A 27,930-nucleotide genomic window follows, 5' to 3' on the forward strand; every position below is an offset into this window, starting at 1 on the left:
TTACACAAGAACCTGGAAACACTTCCTGGGGAGGAGACCTTGGGTGATTGAGGATGAGGGTAAAGAAGATGCTTGCTTTTCACTGTAAACCCTTTGGTACCTTTGAAATTTATACCATGCAAATACTACCTATTCAAAAATTAGGTTAAATTTTATTTTAAGTTCTATAGATTCCCACCTATACCAACCATAAGAAGACAAGCCTAACCACGTCTATGGGTTTCTTTAGACCCTCTAACTTACATGTGTCAAGGCAGTTCTGAGCAAGCCCAGTGTTAGATGAGGAGTTAACTGCCCACACTAGGAGGCACTGCAGTTTCAAGCACAGGCATAAGAAGCTAGGACAGGGATAAGAATTAGGGCCGATAATTCGATCTACCTCAGAAATCTGTAGTATCTAAGGGTATTACATTTTATTTAACCTATCACCAATTGGACATGCAAGGTTTTTACAGATGTTCACTACTAGTACATTCGTTGCATGGTAGATTGCTGGTTACTATTGCAAATTTGGTGTTTGTATTGACTAATTAGTATTGATTAATAAAGCAGTTACAAAACTTGTTTTAAGCAAATGTTTTTTTGTTTTGTCATATTCAATTCCTTAGATCATTCAAGATGCCACAAACTCACTCAACTCTTGGAGGGAATGTGGGAATCGCCTCTTTTGGGCCTTAGTTCTATGGGGGTAGCTCCACTGTGAAGCAATAATCAGTGCAGCTACTACACTCAGCTGCAGGGCTATAGCCCCAAATTCTGGGAGTGTACTCCTAGCCCTCAGAACTGATACCGGTTTACCCAATTACAAGTCTACTTGGGACCAATTATGACCGTGTTGGGGGTTATTAAACACACACTAACTAACCCTGGGAGTTCCAACTTGAGGGAGAGCATGCCAGTAAGTAGATTGAAGAGCCAGAAAGGCAATTCAGTTATGCTATGTGGCCTTGGGCAAGTTAACCTCCGTTTTCTTCTCTGTAAAAGGATAGGTGGCATTTTGATCTGTATTAGAATTTTAGTTGCAAATTTTAGAAACCCAATTCAATGTGGCTTAAGCCAAAAGGGATTTATTAGTTCCTGTAGCAAAAGAAAGGATGCTAGAAGAGCTCAAAGGATCAAAGAAACACTGCCGGAACTTGGGCTTCAGGAATTAGAAGCAAGATTCAATGCCTCAGGATTGCAGTGCCTCTGATTTCTGCTTTCTCTCTGCTCCAGTCTCTCTACTGCAGATAGGCTTTCTCCAAATAGTGGGAAAGATGGTTTCCCACCTTTATGTCTTTTCTGTACCCCAACCCCCAAGGCTGGGCCACTTCTCCCACTCCAAACAGAGAAGTCTAATAGGCCCTGATTAGCACAGTTTGGAGCCATATAACTAACCTTTGGACCAATTACTGCATACGGAGGTGCTATGATTAGACTTACCCAGGTTATGAGCCAATCTCTGAAACCAGGAATTGGGTGTGAGGGTCATGGAAAAGTTATGGAGCAGGTAACAAACGTATAGGGGAAAAAGGCACTAATTAGGAAAATTTGCAAGAAAAACAACGGCAAACAAACACAGTCCACTGATGCTCACTCTTCCTTATAGTATTACCTTAATGAGTTACTCAACTCTCAAAAACCCAAGAAGAGTCTACAGAAAATCAAATGTGTTACCCACTACTATGAGAAGATTGTTAAAATGTTTTCTGAATGTGTAGACTTCTGTGTTGACATCTTTCTTTGCAGCTGTTTTAATTAATGACAGTGTGATCTTGTCAGGTCTTGGTTAGCCTAGCCTGGGAAAAAGCACAGATAGGGAAGAGCTAAGAAAATAAAATGAAAACTCTAGCATCCTGGTAATAAAATTATCTTTAAAATAATTTGGAAACCTAAGGCCCTGATCATTCAAACAGTAGATCCCTTGGCACCATTACAAGCCAAAATGTGTTAACTTGACATTTTGATATAGTTCCAGTTTGAGTAATTCATTTTATTTCCTTAAATTCCCAAGGAAGTTTAAGCTAGATAGAAGAGTCTTTCAGCCTTAAACTAAAATGTGTGCTTATCCTACAGCTCATAGAATTTGTTATCCTGAGTGTTTTTAAATTTGTCCAACATGACTAGATGCCTTAAAATCTTTCCTATTCCTTCCTATAAGACATTTGTGAACCAAGGACTAACTTTTTTCAGCATAAACTGAAAGGTATTCCAAATGCATATATATTTTGCTGACATGGTAGCAGTCTTGAATTCTTTCACTTTTTTTTTAACTTAAAAGAATTAGATTTAATACTTCTTAAGTTTGTATTTTCACATAGGGTTAAATTATGCACTACTGCTTTTACATCAGTAAACATATGCATTAATGGTTCACACCTTGTTTTTCAAAAATTCTTCCTGTTGTCAATATGTATCTGCATTCCAAAACTAGAATATTTAGACATTTACAAAAAAAAAAAAAATGCGAGCCTGTGTTTTCCCTATACTTTGAGGTCTTATTCTTCTACGACACCGGGATCACCAAGTGGCATGTTCCTTGTTGGAAGTACCACGACCTGTTTTAACTTACTCAGATGTCTTTTTGTGACGATCTCTTCAGTCTGGTGTGCACAGGAAATCACTCAAGTACACTTCTTAAAATGCAGATTTTTGGATTTCCCACAAACGTACTGAATCAGAATGCCTAAGGTAAAAATCTGCATATTTAACAAGTTTTCCAGGTGATCTATCACTGACACTAGAAAGATATTTTTCTATGCAGTTTAGTGCTAGTCATTATGAATATTGTCATGTGGAAAAACAGTTCAAAAATAGCTATATTAAAGTAAAACAAAATGTATTATGCCACATTTAGACTTCAAGCCTTTTGAGTATTTAAAAATAATATTCTATCATCAGGAGTTCTCAACCTTGGCTGCACATCAGAATCAACCAGGGAACTGTTAAAATCCCCTGTGCCAAGGCCACACCTCAAGCCAATTAAATCAGATCTGGGGTGAGAGGCAGGCATCAATGTGTTTTAAACCTTCCCAGGTGACTCCAGTGTGCAGCCAACGTAAGAACCATTGCTATCTGTATATTCATGTGTGCTATCATGTGGAAAGGATCTTGAGCGATTGGTTTTTCTAGCAATAAATACTTGGAGCAAAGAACTTCATTAGGTCAAAATCCTAAAACTCACTTATACGCAAAGGTATTTTTGCGAGGACACTTGACCAACTCTACATTCTTGGATGTCAGAGGCAAAGAACCCTCAGTCTCATTATCCACAAGATGCCATACAATCACCAACTTTTATAGGCAAAGGGAAAGATGGGAACTGATGCATGGTCTTCCATCCTCATAGGTCATATATACTTCCAAGACATTAAAGAGGTTGGGTGAAGTCAAAAGGAAGGCAACCTTCCCCTTTGTTCCCTATTCCATGCAGAAAATGGCCTTATCTTCTTTTATATTGATAAAAATAACCAACCTGGACTTATAATTTATTCCTCTAACAGTAATTTATTGATCACCTCCGGACTCCAGGCACCAGGGTAGGCTCTGGGTACAACAAAATAGAAAGGACCCTTCACTCAAAGGTTATGGAATATAAGGTAGAAACTCTATACACAATCTCTAAGCTAGTCAGAGGACTTTTGTGCATTCACCAGATGAATGCTCACCAACTATGCCAAAGAACCAAAGAACTCTGTGGAACTCATTCCACTTGCATTTTCATGATGCCTGTGGAGCAGATCACAGAGCTCAAGTTCGAGATCTCCTTCCCATGGGATACCACACACAAAAAAATAGTATCTATGGAGTTAAAAAGTTATATTGTTGTGTATGCCCAGAACTGTTTAATAGTCTAACTTAGGGTAAAGATGCAAGAAGACAACACTATAAAAATGTTCAAATCCGGAAGATGAGAATGTTGCACAGATTTAATTGCAATAAGGTGAGGGAAATAGTTTTCAAAACAGCTTTCAGAGGGGGAAGGAAAGTCATTTGTGAAAGCTCAGTACTTAAAATCTACAGATGGCATAGCTAACAAATAAATCAATTAAAGAATGCAAAGTGTGAACAGAAACATAAATGTGAATTAAAACCATACAAACTTGAAGTTATGTATGAAGTAAGTATTTTAACCACTGGCACTAAAATTTTAAATTGAATTCTCTGATGAAACAGGAAACTGGTATAATTGCCTGAGTAAAGGGTGATTTGAGAATTACAGCTGGTGGGGAAAAAAATAAATGTGTTTCTGTGTTTTGAATAGACAGTAAAAGCATGACAGATGAACAGAAAGGGCTTGCCAAGGAACCAACAATAGTCCAGGTGAGAAATAACTAAGGCATAAAACAGGCATAGCAGTAGACCTTGAATTAAGTAGTAGCAAGTTTATTTCCTATGATGCTCACTTTGATGGATTCCTACGTGTTGTTTGTTCTTGCCAACCCATGCAAGGTTGTAGCAATACAGTCCATTGGCCTGGAAAGACCAGCGAGGGCACTTCCTGGAGCTGCTAGCCTCTCCTCTGAGCATCTAACTTGGGGTGGGGGTGGGACTCTACAGGATTTTTGTACAAGTACTGGGTTATTTATTTATTTGTTTACAACACTCTCTGTAGGAGGGTATTTGCAGAGGAGGGGAGCAGGAATGGGTAGGGAAGAGTCTTCCACTCTCAGATGGTGGAGAATTAGGATCACGTCGGCTCTTAGAGAATTCTCACCCTCTCACATGACTGAGCCCTGAACAGTGGGGGAAAGTGTGGGGCCTCGAGACAATCTGCCTGCAAGCATGGGTCTTGAGACAATCTGCCTGCATCCCATGTCTGCTGCTTACCAGCTGCTTCCTTGGGTAAACTGTTCAACTCACTTAGGGCTTGGCTTTCTCCTCTGTAAAATGGGCAAATAGTATGTTCTCATATGGATTTTATTGTTTTTTAAGATGTATTTATTTGAAAGAAAGAGACAAAGCAGGGGGAGGGGAAGAGAGAGAGGGAGTCTCAAGCAGACCCTGAGCTGAGCATGGAGCCCAGCACAGGGCTCGACCCCACAACCCTGAGATCATGACCCGAGCTGAAACCAAGGGTCTGACGCTTAACCAACTTAACGCCCAGGTGCCCCATATGGATTTTATTTTTGAACAGCTCTGAAACAGGAAAGTTTATGTTTACAGGAGCTAAATACCACCATCTACCACCACCTCACCTAACAGCTGAGTAATTTACTAAGATGAGAGGAGAGGAGCTCATCACTGTGCAGCCCTGTGCCCCCACAGAGAAGAGAAGGGGGTCCACAGACGTCATATACTGTTATCTCTACTTGGCCTTCAGTCCAAAGTAAAGATTTTGAAAAACGAATTCATCATCATTTATTTCTCTCCCCTCCACAAGCCATCCTCCCTCTAAATGCCCCCAGTAAAGCAGTACTAAAGGTTCCTCACATTCACAAGGGGATTTCAAAAACTCAATTAAATGCATCCCCATTGCCACTGCCTGTCAGCAAGGCCCTGACTCCTCACGCCACCCCAAGCTTTCCTGATCACATCTGTGTCGTTCCATCACTCTTACCCTGTCAGTCTCTAATTTCTGGCTCTCTCTTATCTTTTATTCCAAATGTGTTTTCTAAATGCTAACATTCTCCAGATGCACTCAGGTCACTCCCATGGCTGCCATTCAGGACGCTCCATGGTTAGCCCACCAATCCCACGTGTTGACAAATCCAACACCTGAATGCCCTTCCTTTCTTCCCTCAGTCTGGTAAGATCATTAAACATCCTGAGATTCATCTGAAAATCCCACTGCTGCCCCTGACATCTTTCCATACTGATTTCCAACAACATCTCTGAGCTCTGGGGGCTCATGGCCCAATCGCACCCTGCCTTCTGCTCTTGTGTTCCGGTTTCGTGTGTGTGCGCTGTCTGCCTGGGTAGATGGAAGCTCCCTGGGGTCAGAATTAATTCTCCCTCTTCCTTCATCCAGCACAATGCTATGACCATCACAGATAACCAGTTAATAGACGCCGAGTTTGCTGGAGTCAAAATCCATTGCAGTTCACAAGTCCCCATCAATGAGGAAATGATCTTTTTACACTGCCTTCTTTAAACAGTTCTTTTATTTTTTCATTACACTTGATGCAAGAAATAATTCTTTTGAGGTCGAAATAATTTCTATATTAAAGAATATATGTATATATATTCATTGAAAAGTTCAAGCTCGTTTACTGAGAGATTGTATTTATGAATAGATAGTATATAGGGTAATACCTGAAATACATTAAGATAGGAAATCATTAAAACAATCAGAGGAGATAGATACCATTATTCTCTTTTTATAGACCAGGAAGCTTAATACCTGCAAGAAAAGACTGAACAGGTGAAATACAAAGAATGTATTTTTCCTCAGGGACCATATCCCAATCAACAAAGACAAGAACTTTTGTGTGTCGCGCTCTGTACTACATGTAATAACTCGGGCTGCCCAAACAACTTCATGAAATAGGAAGTGCAGACTGGGACCCAGGAGCCCAGACAGGTTAAGTCACTTGTCCTGGGCCACTGAGCCGGAAGGGAGCTGCACTGGGTTCAAATCTGTCAGTCTGGCTCCAGGTCCTCACTGGTGGCTGGTATGCAGACTTGGAGGAGACAAAAAGCAGGGGTGTAACACAACTGTGTCGATTAAAAGTGCCCCTGGAAGATTTAGACTGTTCAGACCTCGAACTCCTCCTGGCAATCAACTGAATCCTTACCCGAGGGGGTAAAAAAATTAAATGTGCTAATATTTGTCCATCTCTGAGCTTGGGTCTGGTTCATACCAGCACTTAGTACATAACCTCATTCCACTACTACTTTCCCTTCCAGGGGTGGTGGGATGACCAGCACCACTCAAGAACCATGGCTCCCTACAACATAAAAATGGCATCTCATTTGCCTTCTTAGGGTCTTTTCACACAGAGGGACTTAAAATCCTTTTTCTTATTTTCTCCTGCAGTGTTTTAGAGGCCTCTTTGAACAGGCAGGTCATGGAAAGGAAAGAGAACATAATATCTGAAAAAAAGAGACCTAACATCATCTTCCCTTATATTTTCTGCCCCCAGAAATCCTTTGTACTTTCTTTCATCTATTTTCCTTGTCTGTGGTTACATACTTGCTCAGAAGCCACCAGGCATACTCGAGGCATTTCACCATAAGGGGAGCCAAATGCACCTAGCAAATCAAAGCAGTACTTCGGCTGAGCAGAGCGCTTCACTATGTGAGGCCTGTTAGGTAAAAGTCCAGCAAGTCATGTGCTCCCAGAACTCTCAGCAGATCTGAGACGCTCTCACAAGCCAGGTTTGGTTACAGAGCACAAAAGCTGGCTGAGACCGGGTTTTACTCCGTGGTAGGGGATGGACTGCCTTCTTCAGCCGGGGCCATGCTTTCTATGGGAAACTGCTGGAACGGCAGATCCTTGGAGGAGATGGAGAGCTGATGGGGATTGCAGGCCACACTCTTTCAAGTGAATGCAGCATGGTGAACATTAGCAGGAAGCGGATAATTCCTGGCATGAGAACAGTTCCTGAGACATAGTAGGCACTCAAAGATATTTGTTGAATTAATGGTATTTGATAAGGAGATTATAAAGAATTTATGAAAACAGTACATAAGGGTTGTGGGTTTCTGTACCTTGTGGATAAATACCACGGCCTCACCTTGTCCTTACAGGCACTACTAGGAGATAGGTTTCATTAAAACCCTCGTTTTACAAATCACAAAGTGGAAGTGAAAGAACTTGACCTGGGAACATGGACCTAGTAGCTGACAGAAGATTCCCATTCAGGGCATCATAGTGTAAGATGAATGCTCTTAAGAACCAAGCACCACTCTTGAAGTTCTTTTGCTTGACTAGGTATGTTTTAGAATGTTCTGGAAAATAAGTATTGAAATATATCTGCCTCCAGGAGTTGATACCACTTGTGAAAGCTACCTTTTGAGCTATATTCAAATTCTGGATTTAGGGAGATGACACAATCATATGACTTCTATCTGCATGGCAAATGTTGGTAATGTGGGTATGTGAATGAGGCTCCCCTGCCCACCTCAGCACCAGTCCATGCCAGACCAGCTGCCACCGCCACTTCTACTAAAGAGATAGGTCTTTGTATCTTCGAGTATAGTGTACTACAGGTAAGAGGAGAATATAAGAAGTTGTCGATTCAACTCCTTTTGAAAATTTCCCAGTGACAACAGGCCATTTCATAGACTTTCTTGAGAAAGAAGACACAGGAGTACTTTCCTCAGACACATTAGGAGCAAAACTTCAGCTGCTTTCTGCCCCTTTGAAATTGGAAGAGACCAGTGCTTTCTGAATCCCACTTGAAGACAGAGAGAAGGCTACAAGAGCCATTGTTGGTCTGACAATGGAAGATGATTTTCATAGACAAGTTGATTGCTTTCTAAGAAGCAGAAAAATAAAGCCAATTTCAGCAACCACCCAAGAGTCTGTGAGAGCAGCAACTTCTGAAGGGACAAAGAGAAGGGAAACAAAGGAGAGGCAGCTTTACCAGCAAGTGCTTTTCCCCCATCTGGGAGAAAAATGGATTTCAAAATATTTTCATATTAGATCAATGAGCATTCTGCACAAAGTTCTAGTAAAGCCTGTGGCCTGCTGAAGCTTATACAATCTTGGAAAATGTTACCAAGAAAATCTGATACGAGGAGGCTTAAACCAGCCTAGACAGATGTAGAGGGAGTTCTTAAATGGAGAGCTATTGTAAGTAAACAGACTGTTTTCTGAGCCTTTAAACTCTGCTGTGATAAACCTTCTTCCCCAGAGAAAGAGGAAGATTGCTCCCTAACAAAGCACTGAAAAAGATGTTAGAAGAAAAAAAAATAATAAATGTAGGTTATTTATAAAAATGAATAAATGCATATTTATACACACAAGGTATTTATAAATCAAATAATAACATAAAGCAATACGAAGCCAAAAAAAAATCATCGTACTGTTCATTCTCTACATCAGAAGCCTTATCAAGTAGCTGTGGCAATATTCATATTCAGCCAAAAGCAGTGCTTCCCACTCCCAATTTTTCTTCACACTTAACTAAAATGTACTGAGTACCTACTTGGAGGCAGCATTATGTCAGGTGACCTACAAAGATCCAATTCTTTAATTATCCCCAACTCTCCTAGGTGGTGCTAGCATCACTTTTTAGATATGAAAGCTTAGGTTCAGAGAGATTATATAAATTGTGTATCACTCAGGATGCTCTGAACCGCAAGTAACAGAATACTGAACAATGACTTCAATAAAAAACATAGTGAGTTATCACCCAGAACAAGCTGTCCTGACATCTGGGCCCCAGGGTTGGGTCAGGAGCTTAATGATGACATCAAGGACCCTGGCTCTAACAAAGAATCCAATTAAACATGGGCAGAGGACCTGAACAGACATTTCTCCAAAGAAGACATACAGATGGCCAACAGACACATGAAAAGATGTGACATCACTAGTCATCAGGGAAATGCAAATCAAAACCACAACGAGGTATCACCTCACACCTGTCAGAATGGCTAAAATCAACAACACATGAAACAACAGGTTTTGGCAAGGATGTGGAGAAAGGGGAACCCTCTTGCACACTTGGTAGAAATGCAACCTGGTACAGCCACTGTGGAAAACAGTATGGAGATTCTGCAAACATTTAAAAATAGACCTACCCTATGACCCAGTAATCATGCTATTGGGTATCTACCCTAACAATACAAAAATACAAAATACAAATACAAAAATACTGGAGGATGGCTTTGCCAGGGAGGAGGAGAACACCAATCTGGCCAACACCAACAGTGTCTGGTACATTTACAAAGATTAGAGGTCAACTCGTGTCAAAACACATGTACCTTTTACCCCCAAAGCATGCTGAAAGTGGGGGAAGCCCTTCCTAGCGTAGGTGCAGGCCTCAACTTCAATACCAGTGCTGTGTGCTTCGAGGAGCAGTAAAGGGCTACCAGGAAGACTGCTGACAGCTGTGGAGAGAGGGTCTCCCTTTCCTGAGGGTCTCTTGAGTTTAAGGTCTCTAGGGAGCCAAGCAGACTTCCTCTTGGCCCACACAAAGTCATCCAGGCCTTGCCCAACCTGCTCTGGGGTCTGAGGAGGAAAAGGAAATCCGAGAAGGGCACCTCAGACCTGGCTTGGCTCAGACTTCTCACTGGGTCAAGGCACTTGCCAGGCTTGTAAGTGTCCTTCGGTTCTGTGCCCACTGCAATGAAAACTGTTTCTCCAACTCCATTCTGCTGTTAGGCTTGATGGTTTCTCCCTGAGTGGTCCAGATGTGTGTTTTCATACCACACACATAACATTTCTTGTACATCATTGGTGGAGTCTACCAGTTGCATATTGAAAATTACATCCAATAATTATAAAATAGTATTGGAGTCTTTTGTGGCACAATGACTTGTATGAACATATAAGTATATAAATAATGTGATTTTAACATTTTTATTTTATTTTTATTTGCTCAGTTATCAAGCCCCAAGAAACAAAGCATTGCATATAGACTTTTTTTGTGCATATAAACACATGAGCCCACACATAACCTACCTGGGTACTCCAGGATGAAATAAAAGAAAAAAGAAAGGGCATAATCCTTATTTTCAAAAGTTTATAGGTAGGAAGAGGCAAAAAGGTCAAATATCCACAGATAATGCAGAAACAAACTTGGGTTTAAATTCTGGCTCTCCTACTTACTCATACCTTCTTCACATGAGCCATGTTATATCATCTCACTGTGCCTTAATTTCTCATTTGAGAATGGGGATAATACCCACTCTGCCTGATTGGTGGGAGATTTGGAGAAAAAGCAGATAAAACATCTAGCACAGTGTTTAACGCCCTTAAACACTCAAAAATATCTATTATTCAGACAGTGGAAGGAGATATTTATTATTTCAATAACAAGGCTGGTTTTCTTGGCCCCAAAAGTCAGCTCTAACCCTTCAAAGATGCTTTAGAAACTCTAAAGTGGTGTATTTAAAAGAGGGACATGAAGCAGAACCCCTACTTTCAATGGATGCCCCTGTTCCTCCAAAGTCCTTTATGGCCTCTCTAGTAAAGTAGATTCCTGAGTCAGCCTTTGTTAATGATCCCCATTTTCAGACACCCACCTAGGCAAGGGATTGTCCTTTGACATTGGTCTCTGGACAAGAGAAGCCTTCCTTTCCTTTCTAGTTACTCCATTCCAGAGGAGGAGCACAATGGAACTGGTTGGCCAAATATTAGGACAATTCATCTAGTATTTGGAGCTCTCAGTCTCTATTTCCTCTGGCACTGGTTATAGCATGGCTTTGGACTTCTTAGAATAGTAAGTTTTGAGGCTTTGATTAGTGTTTGGGCAGGAGGGCAAAGTCAGTCAACTTGCTTTGGTTCTCTAAGCATAGTCCTTGGACTAGCGTCAGTAGCCTCACCGGGGAGCTTGTGAGAAACAAAGACTCTCTGACTACAGTCTAGATCCTACTTAACCACAATCCATCTGCATTTTAACAAGACCCACGGGTGACTCATAAGGACATTCTGAGAAGCCCAGCCCAAATCTATAAACTGCACACTACATTGGGATTTGGTTTAAATTTCTACTTGGTTCAAAAAAAAGAAAAACCGGTATTATTCCTTTATGTAGCAATGCCATTGTTCCCTGCACTTAAATTCCCCTCTTGGGATTGCTGCATTAGGGGATGTCGGGTGAGCTGGAGCCAGCTGGCACAGGCTAGTGACAGCCAATTCTTCATGTCTCTTCCCATCTTCCCATTCAGTGATGACACACTGGTGGCATGAAATTGGCCATGATGGGAGTATGTGCACCACAGAACCAGGAAAACACTACAAACAGGAACATTGTGCCCCCAGAGAACCAGGTTACGGCACACCATATACACCTAGTCTAAGTCAGGGGTGCTTTCTCATGGGCATAACACCATCATTCAAGCATCTCAATCCTACTGGCATTTCTGAAACACTCTAATTCTTTCTGAAACAGATCAAGTGCATTTCTGTTTACTCTGTCCTAGTAGAAATGGAGAATAATCAATTACCACCTAAAGCCATCTTATTCAGATGCTATAGTTATATAATTTTAATACACATAAAAGTGATCTGGGGTATCTGTTAAAAGTGCTTTTTCATGGCTTCCCTCCCTAAATCTACTATTTAGTAGATTTAATCACACCTGGAATTATGCATTTTAAAAATGCACTGCAAGTCTTCTTAACACAGGTGGTCTAGACAACACCTTGGAAATCATTCAGTTCTGGGGCACATCCCCAGGGAAGCAGCTTACTACATTCACCTGGGGATTCTGAGCCATCCTGTTCCTGCCACTGCTCACCCCCTAATGCCCTGCATCTTCCTAGACAAATAAAACTCTGTTAAAAGTCTATCATCACCATGTTTTCCTGGCTCTTTATTTGAGCAAAATTGGAGCTATGACTAGCGTGCCTGGGACAGAGTAAGGTTTCAATAAATATTTGTTGAATTAAAAAAAAAAAAAAACCTCTATTAATCAAAGAATCTGAACTCTGTTGTAGATTCTGAAATTGCAAAGCTTGTAGTAGCCACCTGTTCAGATAGTAATGCATGGTTAGGCAGGGTGTTTTCTGAACCCTTGGATTCGCCAACAGAAAAATCAAGACCCCATTGGAAAGCTGCAGGTTGCCAGCTTTGCACGAGTATCAACTGCAAGTGAAATCAGCAATGTATTCTGAGAGCCTTTGGTTCAGGTCTCCTAAGCACATCATTATTATTCTAATGGATCTGGGAAATTACATGTTCCCTAATAATAACCCATGAAAGAACACACAAATAGAAATACGGAGAGGAGAAGTGACTTGCCACAGGCCCTTTTGAGGAGCTGGTGACTGAGTAAGCTCAGCTGTTATTAGCTGATAGAATTAGATTTAGTCTACTGGGCCTCACTGAATAAAAATCAGGAAATTTTCCATTAAAATGTATATTCTGGGCTTCTACGAAAGTCAGAAGGTCTGACAACACCAGGCCCACATTTCCATGTGGCAACGGTCCAGGCTGAGGAACGGGAGCTGGCTTAGAAAGTAGCATGAATTTTCTGGTTGGCATGGCTCTCATCCCTTCCACATTTGTTCCCCTAACTGGCCTTGTCCCTGTCAGCATCTGACTTTGCAACTTCTGCTGAGTTTTTCTTCCTCCCCTGCTTCTCTTCTTCCCCTCCTTCCAAGGTCTTCACAAAGGGCCCATAGTGTAAACTCCTCAGAGATTTTCCTTTGCTTTCTGCTGCAGAGTGGCCTAAGCCCATCTCATGCTTCACAATTACTAGATTTTTGGTATAAACATCTAAAGTCAGAGGTAGGTGAAGTCTGTAACAGAACTCCTCAAACTTTAATGTGGGCATGAATCGCCTGGGATCCTATTAAAATACTGAGTTTGATTCAGTAGGTCTGGGGTGGGCCTGATTCTGTATTTCTAACAAACTCCCCAGTGACACCTGTGCTGCTGGTTGCATGCACCACATTTTGAATAGCGAAGGTATAAGTTTCTGCCCCCAAAACTTTGCTCCTGGGTTCTACCGGAAACAGACCTCAAACCAAAGTTGGCCACGTGTGAGAGTTTATTAACAAAAGAACACGACAGTCATACAACCTGCTCTAGAAACTAGATGAGGTCCCAGATCTTTGCTATCAATTGTTGTGACCATGCCTTTGCATAAACTAAAAGTGACAGTGTTCCTGAAGAGGAGGTTCAGTCAACCTCAGAGGATGCAGACAATCCCAGACAAAGGACAGTTCAGAGTCAAACTCTGAGCACTGCTGTGAAGGGTGCAGGATGCAGGGGTCTCCTGATTGTTATGCTCTATGAAAGTACAATTAGGGTTTCTAGAATATCCGTACTATTTCTAGAGTCACATATTTTGAATACCAGGAATTTTCATCGATGCAAGCCCATGTATAAAACATGCTAATATCTGAAACTGGTGTCACTGGAGATAAAGAGAGCTGGATGCTTGCAGTAACCCTACAGCGAACCAACATTGCAATGTGTGTCCCAGTTGGGTGCAACTAGCAGCACCTATTTTTACGATACCATCTTTGGCACTATACATTAAAGTACAGACTACGTGACACACTCTTAACAAGAAATAGGTGCTCCAAAGTGGCTTCCACCCATAATCTGAAGCAGGAAGGATTAATTCTGCATTTGAGAGAGATCAATGTGAAGGAGGCCTAAGGAAACGGCCCCCCTCTGATACAGAACCTCCTCACTGCTGCCTCCTTCGTAGGACCCAAGGGATCCCTGAGCCAAAGCCTTGAATCCTGCACACACTTGTTTTTTCCAATTTATTTTTATCTGGGCCCTTTTTTTCCACCATGCTTTCAGCAAAATATATTCTCATGTCATCTCCTGAGAAACAGAAACAGAAGATAAGAGGCAAAAGCAATCTAGAGATGGCAGAAACAATGGGTTTCCAGCCTTAGCCTTGAAGCCCTTTTAAAGACCTCACCTCGGACCCCTGGGTGGCTCAATGGTTTAGAGCCTGCCTTCCGCCCAGGGCGTGATCCTGGAGACCCCGGATCCAGTCACATCTGGGGCTCCCTGCATGGAGCCTGCCTCTCCCCTGCCTGTGTCTCTGCCTCTGTGTGTGTGTGTGTGTGTGTGTGTGTGTGTGTGTGTGTGTCTCGTGAGTAAATGAATAAAATCTTTACAAAATAATAAATAAATAAAGACCTCACCTCGCCCATAGCTCAATCACATGGTTCATGGAGAGAGCCGTTCTGGATGACGCAGGCATACTGTGAGCAAGGCTGAAACACAACATTCCCCCACATTTCCCATCCCTTCATGCCTTTGTCCTCAAATGGCTCCCAAAGGATACTTCCAATAACACTAACCGGATCCGAAGTCACTCTTCTCTCACCCGTTTTGGAAATAAGGCAGCTGAGTCCTTGAAGGGATAAACAATTTGCCCAAGTTCACATGGTTAGATGGGGAAGACCTCACTCTCCTTCTTCCGCGGGTCATGGGGCACAGGCTCAGGGGTGTGAGCACCCTGGTCTTCACACCAGTGAAGCTCTGCAGGGCTCAGTGGAACGAACAAGTCACGGGCCTGCCTGGGTGTCCATCTCCCTACGCTGCTCCCAGAAGAGCGCTCATGCCTTTCACGTGCCGTGTTGGTCAGTTCGTCCTTTCTGGGTTTCAGACTCATCTCCCCAGTTCTAGATGACAACTTCTCTCCTCTCTTGTGTCGCCTTGAAACCTATATAATAAGGATTTTTCACTCTCATCAATGCTCTCCAGCACTTTATTTTTTTTTTCCTTATTTATTTATGATAGTCACAGAGAGAGAGAGAGAGGCAGAGACACAGGCAGAGGGAGAAGCAGGCTCCATGCACTGGGAGCCCGACGTGGGATTCGATCCCGGGTCTCCAGGATCGCGCCCTGGGCCAAAGGCAGGTGCCAAACCGCTGCGCCACCCAGGGATCCCAATGCTCTCCAGCACTTTAAAACATACCGCCTGCCACACACAAGTAGCTTGCCATGGTGAAGATGACATAGCTGCTCCCCAAAAGGGGGAGCATTTCTTGACTTTTCCAGTGTGACTAAATACTTTTTATCCATCTCGGTTGCAGCCCATTAGCTGAAACTGTATCAGCCTGTTCATCTCACTTCCCTAGAGGCTTCCATGCTGTTCTTGGTCTCCACTTCTCACTGTATTTTACATCTTCCCAGCCTTTCTGGTGGCCTGGAAGGACCTCATGCATACAAAAGGCTTTCTGGAAGCCCCCACTCATATTTTAGGGTTAACCAGAGTAGTGGTGATAGCCAAGGATAAATTCCCCATCACAAGATGATAAAGTACTCTGGAAGATGAGTCCACTTTTATGCTCTTTACACTGTGGTATGTCCCTTAAGGGCTTCCCCACCTCTGGCTCCTCCCTCCTCTTCCCTCCACTCCCCTGCCCCTGTCTCCATCCACCTCCTTTCTGGGTGAGGGGTCATAAAAAGACTGTGCGCACATCCCACTCGCCACATTATTTACCAAATAAGGTCACGTTATTTACCAAAATCAAGTGGGTCTACAGCCTATTCTTAGGACACAGTAATAATAATGACATGATGGTGATAATAAAAAAGAAATTAATAAGAAGAAAGAAATCTTAAGAGGAAGAAGAAAAAAGAGAAGGAAGGAATTAAAGAAAGAAAGTAAGAAAACTATAGCCAATAATAATATGAATAACATTGATTATGGAATTTTTGTATCAGGCACTACTGTGTATGTATATAAATGTATTTACATTGAGCTCTACAAGCCCTCTATTTTTCCCCCTTATTCTACGAATGAGGAAATCTAGGTGCATCGAAGCCTAAGCAGCAAATGAAGAGCCAGGATTCAGTGCCAAGATCCAGATACGGGCAGTCTGATTCCAGAGTCGAGGCTCTGCAGGCCCAGTGCCTGTGTGTCACGGCTCAGAATTATGACATAGGAGCATCCATGTATTAGGATCGCACCCACCAGTGGATCAGAGACTCAAAGGCCCAAAGATGTCATAATGCCCTGGGTTCCTCCACATTGAGGACACAGGATGATGAGGAGTCTGAGATGTTAAAGACAAAGAGAGTCCAGAGGATATGTTTTTATAGCAGGTGGAGCAATGAGGAGGAAAAGGCTAAAGCCTGGTGTGCGAGACACTTGCCTATTTTAGGAGGCACAAGCTAATTTGTTTTCTTTGTTAAATCACCTCATAAGCTCTAAAGGTTGTTTCATCTCTACTGCTGCCTTATTGGTGTAGAATTTCAGCCACCTGCTGGTCACATATGAATTCTCTGGCCTCTTGTATCTGCCTCGGGGCTTTTGCAGTTGCCACCCTCTGCCTAGAATCCTCCTTCCCCAGACATCTGCTCGCTCACTGCCATCCTTCTCTGATCAAACATCATCCATCAGAAAACCCTTCCCTGCCAGCCCAGTTTATAACATTTTCTCCTTCTTACTCTGCTTATTGTTTCCTCACACCACAGCCCAGCTTTTTTATGGCATATTTCTTTACTTGCCTGTTGCCTATCTTGTCCTCTAGAATGTAAGATCCATGAGCTTTGTCCATATTAATAAAACAACAAAACACTACCATACCCTCAGCACCTACAGCTCCCTTGGGGTGCAGGTAGTATTGGTTGCATGAATGGATGGATGCTGAACTATGTGGGGGAAGAACACCTGCATTTGTGGGAAAAGCACCAAAACTCTAGCATAAAGTACTCATAAGTTTTGGGGTCTAACCCTGCCCCCAGTCTAACCCTGTCTCAGTGCTGAACTGCACATGAGAGAGTCTTCTCCTCCTTCAACACCTAGTTGTGCAGCAACTGCCATTACTGAACACTGACTCCCCTTCTACTGGACAACTGCCATCTTTTCCCAGAATGGTTGCTCCCACTCATCCTGACAAAAAAAGACTTTTGCCAGACAGACGATGGTTCTCACACGGTCGGTGACTGCCTGGTTCTCAATTCCCACTTCCCAACCCTCCTTGGGCCAATCTCAATCTGCCTTTTCCCTTGGGCTCCCGTGTGCACCGAACAGAAGAATTCTGGAAATTCAGGGGGCCAGTCCAGAAGAAGTCTGAGAGACTTGGCAACATAATTAGCGTCTTGTTCCAAGCACAATGCCAAGTTCAGAACTCATTCTCTTAAGTTTGGAATCGAATGTGAGCACTTGAGTGGTACCTGAAACACAGACCTACAATCCTCTTCCCACCTCTCAGCCTCAGTTCTGCTCCATACCACAATTGCCTACACCATAGTACATTTTGGGGGGCAGGCTTTAAAGCCTGAGAGCCCTGTGTTCAGATCCCAGTTCTGACAATACTATTTGCATTCCTTGGAAACTGGACAACTTGGAATCCCTCTTAGGAGCTAACATTAGTAGCTACCTTGGTTCTGTGTCAGGTTCTGTGTTATACGTTTCAACTCTTTTCCTAATCCTCACAATTCTGAGATTGGTACCATACTTAACCATGTTTCACATATATGAGAAAACTGAGGCTCGGAAGCTTTAGGTAACTTACCGAAGAAAAAATATCAAGGCAAGGATTGGAACCATTTTGCTATATTATCATCATTGTCATCACCATCATTGTAATTATCATTTGTGATGTGACGAGATCCTGGTCCATAAGCCCAAGCTATCCTGCTCTCCTCCTCAAATGCCTCTTTGAGATTCAGCTACTCTACCTTTGTGTAAAGGAGCCAGATCATGTTCTACTTGTATAGCTGGCACAAACAGCCACAAGTCCTGGGAGAGTGGGCCTTCCACTCTATCAACTTATTTTCAATAGAAGGACACAGTGTGACATCATGGGCAAAGGTTTTATCAGGGACTCCTACTTTCTCTGGGGCACGTCCTTAGAAAAGGCAGATCTAATCTCCAGATGCCTCAATATTCTCAATTAGTAAAGAAGGCTCTGGATGAAAGTCTCAAGAATATTCATAAGTGAATAAATGCTGGGGGTTATTCTGTATGTTAGTAAATTGAACACCAATAAAAAATAAATTTAAAAAAAAGGTAACTTGAAAAAAAAATAAGTGAATAAGTGAATATCATTGATTCCCCCACTCCTAAAGATTGTATAATCAACATCCAACTTCTGATGGGTCTGGGTTCCATAACCCTCTGGGCGGTTTGCAGAGGAACCACTTCTTCCAGCACAGAAGTCCTCATTCAGATCTTGACGCTTCACTTTGAGCAGATAATAACATAGAGTAGTCCTGGTCACCCAGCTGCCTCCTTAAGCAAACTATAATTTCACTCTTACGTCCTCATCGATCTTTCAAATACTGATACAGCGACTATCACTATGAAGGATGGCTGATGGTATTGAGCTGCCGTTCATTGTTCTAATACCTTCCATTTAATTAAGAAGGCCCTTAATCCTCACAACAACCCTGTGAGGTGTTACTATTACTAATATCCAGCAGTCCAAGAAGGGGTCGTCATCCCAAATCATTTAAACTCTTCTCCTGCAGAATTTTCTCAGCCACCTTTGGCTGCCAGCCTCAGCATGTTGTGAGGGCCTTTGGAATCAACAAGAGGAGCGGAGTCTGCCCACGCTCCACAAGGAGAAAAGCACAGGGAGGCCTCTTCCTAGGGTCCCTGCAAGAAGAGGCTGCCCAGCTTCTGCTTAGGGCTCACGTGTCCTTTCAGCAGCTGTTTCTCACCAACCCTGCATAAATCCGGGTGCTGCAAAACATTGCCGGCCTCCCTCCTGTTGCATGGGAATCTTCTCTCCCTCATGAGATGTCCTGGAGACTGAAATCTCCCTCTGTTCTGGAGCATCAACAAAAGAGTCTGCTGCCTCGATGTTCTTGTCCTTCTTTTCCCCCAAACACCCCAAGGAAGCCAAATGTATAGCCTCCCCTTGGAGAGGACACCTTAATTAGTCATTAGGATGTGGTGGACATCCTAATGGTGGAGGTGGTGACTTTCTGGAAGTCAACAAAGATGAGAAAATGCACCAAGAGGGAGCTGTGAGCAGCTCTGCTCTTTAACCAGCTGTTATTTTATAACTTGGGGATGGATTTTCAGGCTTGGTGGGAAAGGGGCTGTATGTCACCATCCATTCAAAGAGCCCTGGGGACTTAGTCTCAGTGAGCTTTGCCTAATGAGGCTGCAAGATGGCCTCCCCTTTATGTTTACTTCCTCCAGACTTAGTACACGTTGCTGTTTTCCTGCCAGTAAAGGCAACTCTCACAGTTACATTATTTTTGCAACCAGAAGGGTCGGAAATTTTTCAAAAGTGACATAAATTCACCTTTAACTTTGTTCAAAGGGATTGATTTTTCTTTCCTTAAAAGAAAAAAAAAATGTTTTCAGTGATTTGGAGGTTTCTTAATCTCAGCAGTTTCCAGTTCAAGCTGAGAGAGTTCATGTGTTTGGTCTTTGCATTCAACAGTTGTAAATATGCAGCCTGCTTAATAGAGCAGCAGGTCTGCTCCTCACAAGTAGCATAGATGTCAGACTTTGGGGAAGGAAGTCTTCTCCTATTAACCCACACTGCAGTGCCAGAGCTGCTGTGTCTTCTCTCTCTAGAAATCAAGGAGCAGCAATAATTCCTACCTCTTTTGATTTCACTCTTCTTTTGATCCTCCCTAGACTCCTTGCTAGAGGTTGATATGTACTAATACTTCAATGTACCAGGGGAGGCTGATATTTAAAGAAATCCACACAAACACCTTGATAAGCAAAGGAAGTCTTTCCTGATGCCAAAAATCTATTCATTAAATATTTGGTTTGTTTGTTTGGATTTAGTTCAATAAATCTTTGACATTCACAGGGAAGTAATCAAAGATCTTCAAGAACCTCCAAATGTGAAAAAGACATGATAATATATGCTTTGCTTTGTGTCCCAATAAAATTCAGCAAAGTATAATTGAATACTGTAAGTGACATCTTCAGATGTTTTTTTAAATACAGTATATCCTACTTTTGAATAGAACCAGTCAATTGCATAGACCTATTTAATATCTTTTTTTAGATGTTATCAATGCTCTTTATTTTTTAATTAATTTTGATTTTTTATCAAAGCAATACATAAGCATTGCTTAAAAATCAAATAGTAGTACAAGATTTATAAAAGAAAATAGCAGTTCTGCTTCCCAGTAACAACCACTTTTGACTTTTCGTTGTTTGTTCCAGAATGTACTTCCATAATTTCACAATGTACTGACTCCATTTTTTCGTGTATCAATTTGAGACACTCACTACTTATATCCTGGCAGACAAAGGTTAGCTCTCCTCCTCCTCACAGATGCTGACCCGCACAGTCTCATTCACATGCCTGTCCTTTAAAGATATTTCTGTCCACATATTTTTGGTTAAGTCATATTATATATTTACATTTTATGACTAAGCATAGTTTCCTTTCTTTGTATAATCTTTATTTTCCTGGAGTTAATTGTTGTCTTTGTTTTTTCCATGTGATTAATTTTCTTACGCATCAATCAATGACTCTTCTCTATGGCTGTTGCAGATCTACTCTCCCTCTCTGCCCACAACACACACACACACACACACACACACACACACACCATTCTCCACATGGTCAAATGCTTCCAATAATCTATCAGCTCCAACTCTTTCCTGGATCCCTCATTTTCCTGCTCAACTCTGAGCAGTTGCCTTTTAGGCCAGCTCACTACCTGTTCCAGGACTTTGCTTCCTCTCATCTTTATACTAATGGCCTGTTCCTTGGTTTAATGTCTTGTATTTTTTTGGTTCACTATCTTGTTTGGCAAGAGCACATCTTCCAGCACTTTCTTAAGAAATAGGGCCTGAGAGGTAAAATGTTTGAGTCTTTACATATATGAAAATACTTTTAATGCTATGCTACCACTTAATCAAGATCTGGCGGGATTTGGAATTTGAAGTTAAAGACACATTTCCTCAGAATTTTCCTCTTGCTGTCTTCTGGGCTAGTTTCTGGTGTTTCTCCTAACCCACTTTCATTCTGATCTTGGGATCTTTTCTGTATCCCTGGTATCTGAAATTTTATCATGATATATTTGATGTGAATTTTCTTTTGCTCATTGCGCTGGGCATGCCACAAACCACTTCAACCTGGAAACTCATTTTCTTCAGTTCTAAGCATTTTTTATCACATCTTCAATTATTTAACCTCTTTTCCTTTCTTTCTTTTCTTCAAAAATTTCTACATGCTGGATTTTTAAACCATTTCTTTAAACATTTTATTTAACTGGCAGAGAGATCACAAGCAAGGGAGAAGGGAAGAGGGAGAAGCAGGCTCCCTGCTGAGCAGGACTCCATCCCAGGACCCTGGGATCATGACCTGAGTCGAAGGCAGATAGATGCTTAACCACTAAGCCACACAGGGGACCCCATGCTGAATTTTTTTTAATTTTATATTGAATTTCCAATTTTCTTACATTTTTTCTTGAATTTTCTTTCTATTGTCTTTTTGTTCTGTCTTCTGCAGTGTTATCTCAACCTTATTTTCAAAATTTTGAATTGAATTCTTTTTAGCAATCATGCTTGTTTTTTTTTTTTTTTAATTTCAAAGTATCCTTTCTTATTTTTTGACTGTTCCTGTTCCCAGAGCAGGAACATGTATCCTTATATTTCCCTGAGGTAAATATTTGTGCATTTTCTTTAGCAGCTTGCATTTCTTTGCCCACTCATGTCATTCTCATCCCAGTTCCTTTATTATTTTAGTCTCAGTCTTTCATGTCAAACATTTTCGCCAAATGTCACAGAATAAGTGAATAAGGCAATAGAATTTCAAATTTGTGTTATTTGGTGGGGCTTGATGGCTGGCAGAATTTACCATAAGGTGACTGAGCCCTGATTTGGCTTCTCCATTGCAGGGTCACCTGCATTACAGGTACCAATATTTGTAAATCTTTTCTGTAGAGCTGTTTGGTTCCTCTACTGACAGTTCCATTTCTTACTTTTGGCTATATACGTGTCCGTGGAGATCCTAGAACAGGAGGGAAATGGAGCTGAAGGTCCCTTAGTTCTGGAGGCTTTCAAGTAGCTCCTTCTTCCCCATTTTCAGCTTCACCTTCACCTTCATACTTTTTCTGCTATGCTTGGTTCAGTTCTGTTTTGCTTAGTTTGAGTGTCTAAACCAAACAGTACCTCTACCTGTGGGCATTCAGCATGTAACTCCTAACTCCTCTGTTCTCTAAGTCAGTTTACTACTCCTTAATCCACTGCCAGTTTTCAAAAAATCTGTTACAAGGGCAGCCCGGGTGGCTCAGTGGTTTAGCACCGCCTTTGGCTCAGGGCCTGATCCTGGAGACCTGGGATCGAGTCCCACATCAGGCTCCCTGCATGGAGCCTGCTTCTCCCTCTGTCTGTGTCTCTGCCTCTCTCTCTCTCTCTCTCTCTCTCTCTCTGTCTCTCATGAATAAATAAATAAAATCTTTTTAAAAAATCTGTTACTCTTCTTTGCCTTAGCTCTCGGTTCTGATCAGTTTCTACTTTATAAATTCCCTTACTCAATTTTAGAGACATTTCAAGCAGGAGAAAAGATGCACACCTATGTATAATCTTCCACATTTCACCCAGAGTTCTCTTGACTTCCCTTGCTGTTCCCAGTCTAGCAAATGGCATACAGTTCAGGACTTTTTGTTTGTAACAAAGAAGTCAAGTCATTACTCTATCTTATGAGTTGTTATTCTTTTTCCACAAAGCACCACTCTGGTGTGCTTGTTGAGTTGGCAGTTAAGTTCTCAATAGATAAATAACTCAAACCTTGCAAGAAAAACTTCAAGTTTGTGCCTTGGCCAAAGGACAGATCATCACATCAAGAATTTTGGGTGGTCTTGTGAATGGTTAACATCTCCAAGGTTAATCATCCCTATATACCATTCTATAGGCCCAGTTCAGATGTAGACACAGGTAGAGGAGACAGGCATATTAATACTTGTTTCTCTATATCAAGTGAGAGAGCAATTGATAATATGTGTGAGATAGAATGAGCCTCTAAAATACAAGTGTGTGTGGAAGTTAGGCAAGCCTGTGAAAGACTTGTAATACATGAGTACACACACACACATACACACAAATGTACGCATTTGCCCTAGGTCCTAATAAGTAAAGAGTATCTGGGTATAAGAAGCTGTTTTTTGTTCCCAATACTTCTGAGAAATAGGTTTGCTTTAAAAGACAAGGCACTTATTATCTATCCTGGGACTGTCAGTTCTGTCTCCGTGCCTTGTAACCTTGCCTCTGGGCATCTTTCCTGATTGTTGTTCACCTGGAATGTGTCCTTGCCAAATAGGGCTACATTTGCTTTCTACACCTTTCTTCCTCTGCCAAACAAGGACGCAGCTGCAATCAATAACAGACTGCTTCCAACTTCTGATGCAGTGCAGCCTTCCAGATGATGAGGGGCTTCAAAACCCAAGTCCCATAAAGAAAATTTTGAATCCTTAAGGGAGGATAAAGCATTCATGTTGTTCAACCATCAGAGGCCTCTTCCCCCCTCTTCTGACTCCCTCTCTGGCTGCATTCCAGAATAATGGACACATCTTGAGCCAAGGGCAATTGGGGACCAGTGTCAGAAAAATGTGTACAGGAACCCATCACTGTCAGTAGGATGTTGAGAAAAAGCACCTTTACTTCTGCTTAAAAGCATCATAATCCGGTTGTAATGAATCTTATCTATTCTAATGCGTATTCTTTTCCCTTTTAAAAAGAAATCGAAATAGTTATTTTTATTTGCAGTTATCAGAGTGAGAGACAATAGACATGGTCCATAGTAAAGTTGAGAGGAGCTTTTAAATGGACACCAAGAGTTGAGACGGAATCTTCTGGAAGCTGTGAACTGAAGAAGAAAGACCTTGTCATTCACTCAAATGGCCAAAATCAAGTGTATTTTATAGAACCACCATCATAAAAAGCTTCAATGGCAAGGTGTTTTCTTTGATGTGATAGACACTTGGGGTCTCATATCCATGTCTTCAATTTTGTGAAATATATCTTTTTTTAATAAAAGTTTTAGTTGCCAACCATTCAAATGGGGATGATACATTAATACACCATTACATTACCAATTCAGACTGAGTCAACAACAGCTTGATGAGGCACCTGATTTTGCATACAGAGCACAGCACATTGAACTCTATGTTCCTTGAACAAGCAGAGAAATCTGTTCTTCTGTTTATCAACATTAGGTCGTTCTGAGGTGTGGTGCCAAGGGTTCCATTCTAAACCATGTTTAGTAGCTCCTGAGACAGCCTGGAAATTAACTGGTCAATTAGACATACAGCCTGGATGTACATCTAATTGACAGTGAATACATTTTGATACTATATCTGCTTAGGAAATGATCTACAAATTGTTTTATGCATTGGATGGCTCCAAATTGTTATATGGACATCTGTTTTTGTTGGCCATGAACATGCTATTTACAAAACAGTTTTATCATTAACTCAAATCATGGCCTTACCTACCATATTGTTTTGTACATTTTTAACTTTCTTACAAATACCTGGTGTGTGTGTGTGTGAATGAGTGAGATTTCTGTAGTGAAGGATTTCTTATGAAATGTGTCCTTCTATTCATTTATCCAAAACAACGTAGCTGTCCTTGCTGTACATATGTACACTTTTCCTAAATGGCTTGTTTAAAACTGACCATGAAATAGCACAGAAGAATTTTGTACCTTCATCTGCATGCCTAGGCTTTATAAAGCTTATTCAAGAAACCCTCCTAATAATGTTATCATGCATTTGCTTCACAGTCAAAAGAGATCCCAGAGAAAATCGTCAGACAAACCCACACTAAGAGACATTCTACAAAATACCTGTTTGGTACTCCTCAAACCCGTCAAGGTCATCAGCAACAAGGAAAGTCTGAGAAACTGTCAAAGTCTAGAAGAGCCTAAGGAGACATGATAATTAAATAAAATAGTGGTTCTGGATAGGATTCTGAGACAGAGGAAGGACATTAGGCAAAAACTGAAGAAATACAAATATTACAGAAATTTAGTGAATAATAATGTAGCAATATTGGCTCATTAGTTGTGACAAATGTGTCATTAATATACGATGATAACAGTAGGGGAAACTGGTTTCAGGGTATATGGGAGCTCTCTGTGCTATCCTTGCAACTTTTCTTTAAGTCTAAAACTATTCTAAAATTGAAAACGTGTTCTAAAAAAGGCAAACTTATTTTAAAAAGCTAAATAAAAGCTAAAAAAAAAATCCCAACAAGAGGGATTTTCCAATTTACTTCTGAGAGGGACATTTCAGCCTGACTGAAAATTGTGAGTCTCTAATTTAATTTTTGTGCTGTGGTTGAGAGTACAGATCTGGTCTGAAATCACGTTAAATGAGTTACTTAATTTCTCTGAAGTTCTACCTCCTTATCTGTAAAATAGGAGTAATGATGCCCACCTCACAGGTACCTCCAGAGAATCTTATAAGACAAGGTTCAAAAATGCTACCATGGTGCCTGCAAATAGAAAGTGTTCCTAGAAACCGTAGGTCTTGTTACAAAAAATAATAAAAGAAATGGGATTTTCCTATTGTGCAGCCACAGGCTTCTAGCTGAAGATCTTAAAGAACAGCATTCGGTTTTCATGCCAACAGAGCTCCAGGGTCACTACAGGCTGTTGGGGGGATGAAGAAACATAAGGCATACCCTGTGTAAATGAGGATGGCCAGAGGGATCACTGTGAGGGAGGAAAGTTATTCAACGCAGAAGCCTCTGCTAAACTAAAATGGAAGAAATGACTTAGAAGCTGCCTATAGAATAGTCACAGATTATTATTTGACTTAAATTCACTGACACTGTCAATGGCAGATCAGAGTGGTAGGAACAGAAGGTAGGAACAGAGAGAAATCAGTAAATAAAGCCAACCTTGTCTGTTCTTCAAGTATGTCCTTCTCTGCAATGCTCTACTCCTTAAGGCATGGCCAACTGCATGCTTGTGTCTATGATGGGCCATTGATTTTCACATTCAGTTAGGTATCTGCTTGGTGATTTGTGATTTGAAAATCCATTCTACTCTGAGGAAGCCACAAATGATTACCAAATATAACAAATCTTGAACTCTACCCAAGGAATGACAGCCTCTAAAATTGATGACCTGATGGTCAAGGGCATTTTATCTTCTGTTTTGAAAACTCCAAGAAACATCAACTCTTTTAAAGAGTGAACATATCCTGCATTTTTCTAAACAACTGACAAATATAAGCTCTTCAAAACCATTTGTCTGCGTCTTTTAAAAGTCTAAAGTAGGACAAACTTATTTTAACATGCGATAAGATGATTACTCATTTGGGTTAGTACCTTATATTCGACAACTGGCTCATTGTACATCCAAATAGTCTCCTGTATCGATAAATATGAAAATCAGTGGCTAGAATCAATAGCTTAAAAAGTAGGTCAAAGCCAGTGGGTATCTAACAATCTACTTCTCCTCATTTTCTCATTGTTAATTAGTAGAGAGGCTCAGTAATAGGCCATTTCCAGACAGTGTTGTCACCTGGTTTCACAAAACCCAACTAGAATAGCATTACATTTATTAATGTTTAGTTCAAGGCCGTCCTAGTAAAAGGATCACAAGAATATAAATGATCTCTATAGATAGGCCAGGAAAAAACTAATACATTTCCTAGCTTGAAAAACAATATTAAAAATTCACAACAAATGATGCAAAGCAATACTATTCCTTTCAAGTAGATCAGAGTGGCTGATCCTATACAAACAAAACCAGAGTAGTAATAAAAATGGAGCCAACTTACCTATTAGGATAAGCTAGATGGCTTGTAGGTAAGAATTCATCTTTAACAAGCACCTATTAGAGAATTACGTATCATATCATAAAAAGACTCCCAAGCCCCAACCAACTGGGTCCAATTGTCTTAAGTCATCATCCATTCAAGAAAATTCCATTATAGGGGTAGAGCCTCTCTTATTCATCAGGTGTTTTAGCAAAGACTCTAAAGGAAAGGAAAAACAAATTTATGGAAGGGAGAGTTCAAACCTATTTCAGAATCATACCTATTATATGAAGTGAAATACATGCCATGGGATTGCGGCTCAGAAAAGATGACACACTTTCTCCCTTGAACTCTCTCTAGATCACCTTGTACCCTTGCTAAGAGAAAGCAATCAGACGGGGGCAGGGGAGAGGTGTACTAACTGTCAGGTTATCCTCAGTAAATACCAGCCTCACAGTTGCCTGGAGCCTGGGCGCCATGGCAATACCCCTACCTCTCTGTACCTCAGTTCATTCAACCTTAAAAATGGACATCATAAAGGGCATGTAATCTGTGGGTTGTGGTGTGGATTATATGTGTTCATGTATGCAAAGACATTTGACAAGCATTTACCATCATTATTTTTATGATTATTGCCTAAGCTGAAGAAGATGATTAGGTTGCCCCATGCTGTTCTAGCTTTAGGATGAAGAGAGAAATACAAAGTATCATTT

At 41.2% G+C, this 27,930-nt stretch overlaps 1 long non-coding RNA gene across 1 annotated transcript; it reads right to left on the bottom strand.

Moving 5' to 3' along the window:
* Positions 1-14,735: 14,735 nt before the first annotated feature.
* On the bottom strand, positions 14,736-27,660 carry LOC140603385 (uncharacterized). The gene is made up of 4 exons (XR_012006361.1): positions 27,239-27,660; positions 26,352-26,500; positions 25,294-25,370; positions 14,736-15,230 (listed from the first exon to the last, which is right to left on the bottom strand). It is a non-coding gene; the product is annotated as an uncharacterized lncRNA (long non-coding RNA).
* Positions 27,661-27,930: the final 270 nt, after the last annotated feature.

This window comes from Canis lupus, chromosome 14 (genome assembly GCF_048164855.1).
Source record: "Canis lupus baileyi chromosome 14, mCanLup2.hap1, whole genome shotgun sequence".
NCBI lineage: Eukaryota > Metazoa > Chordata > Mammalia > Carnivora > Canidae > Canis > Canis lupus.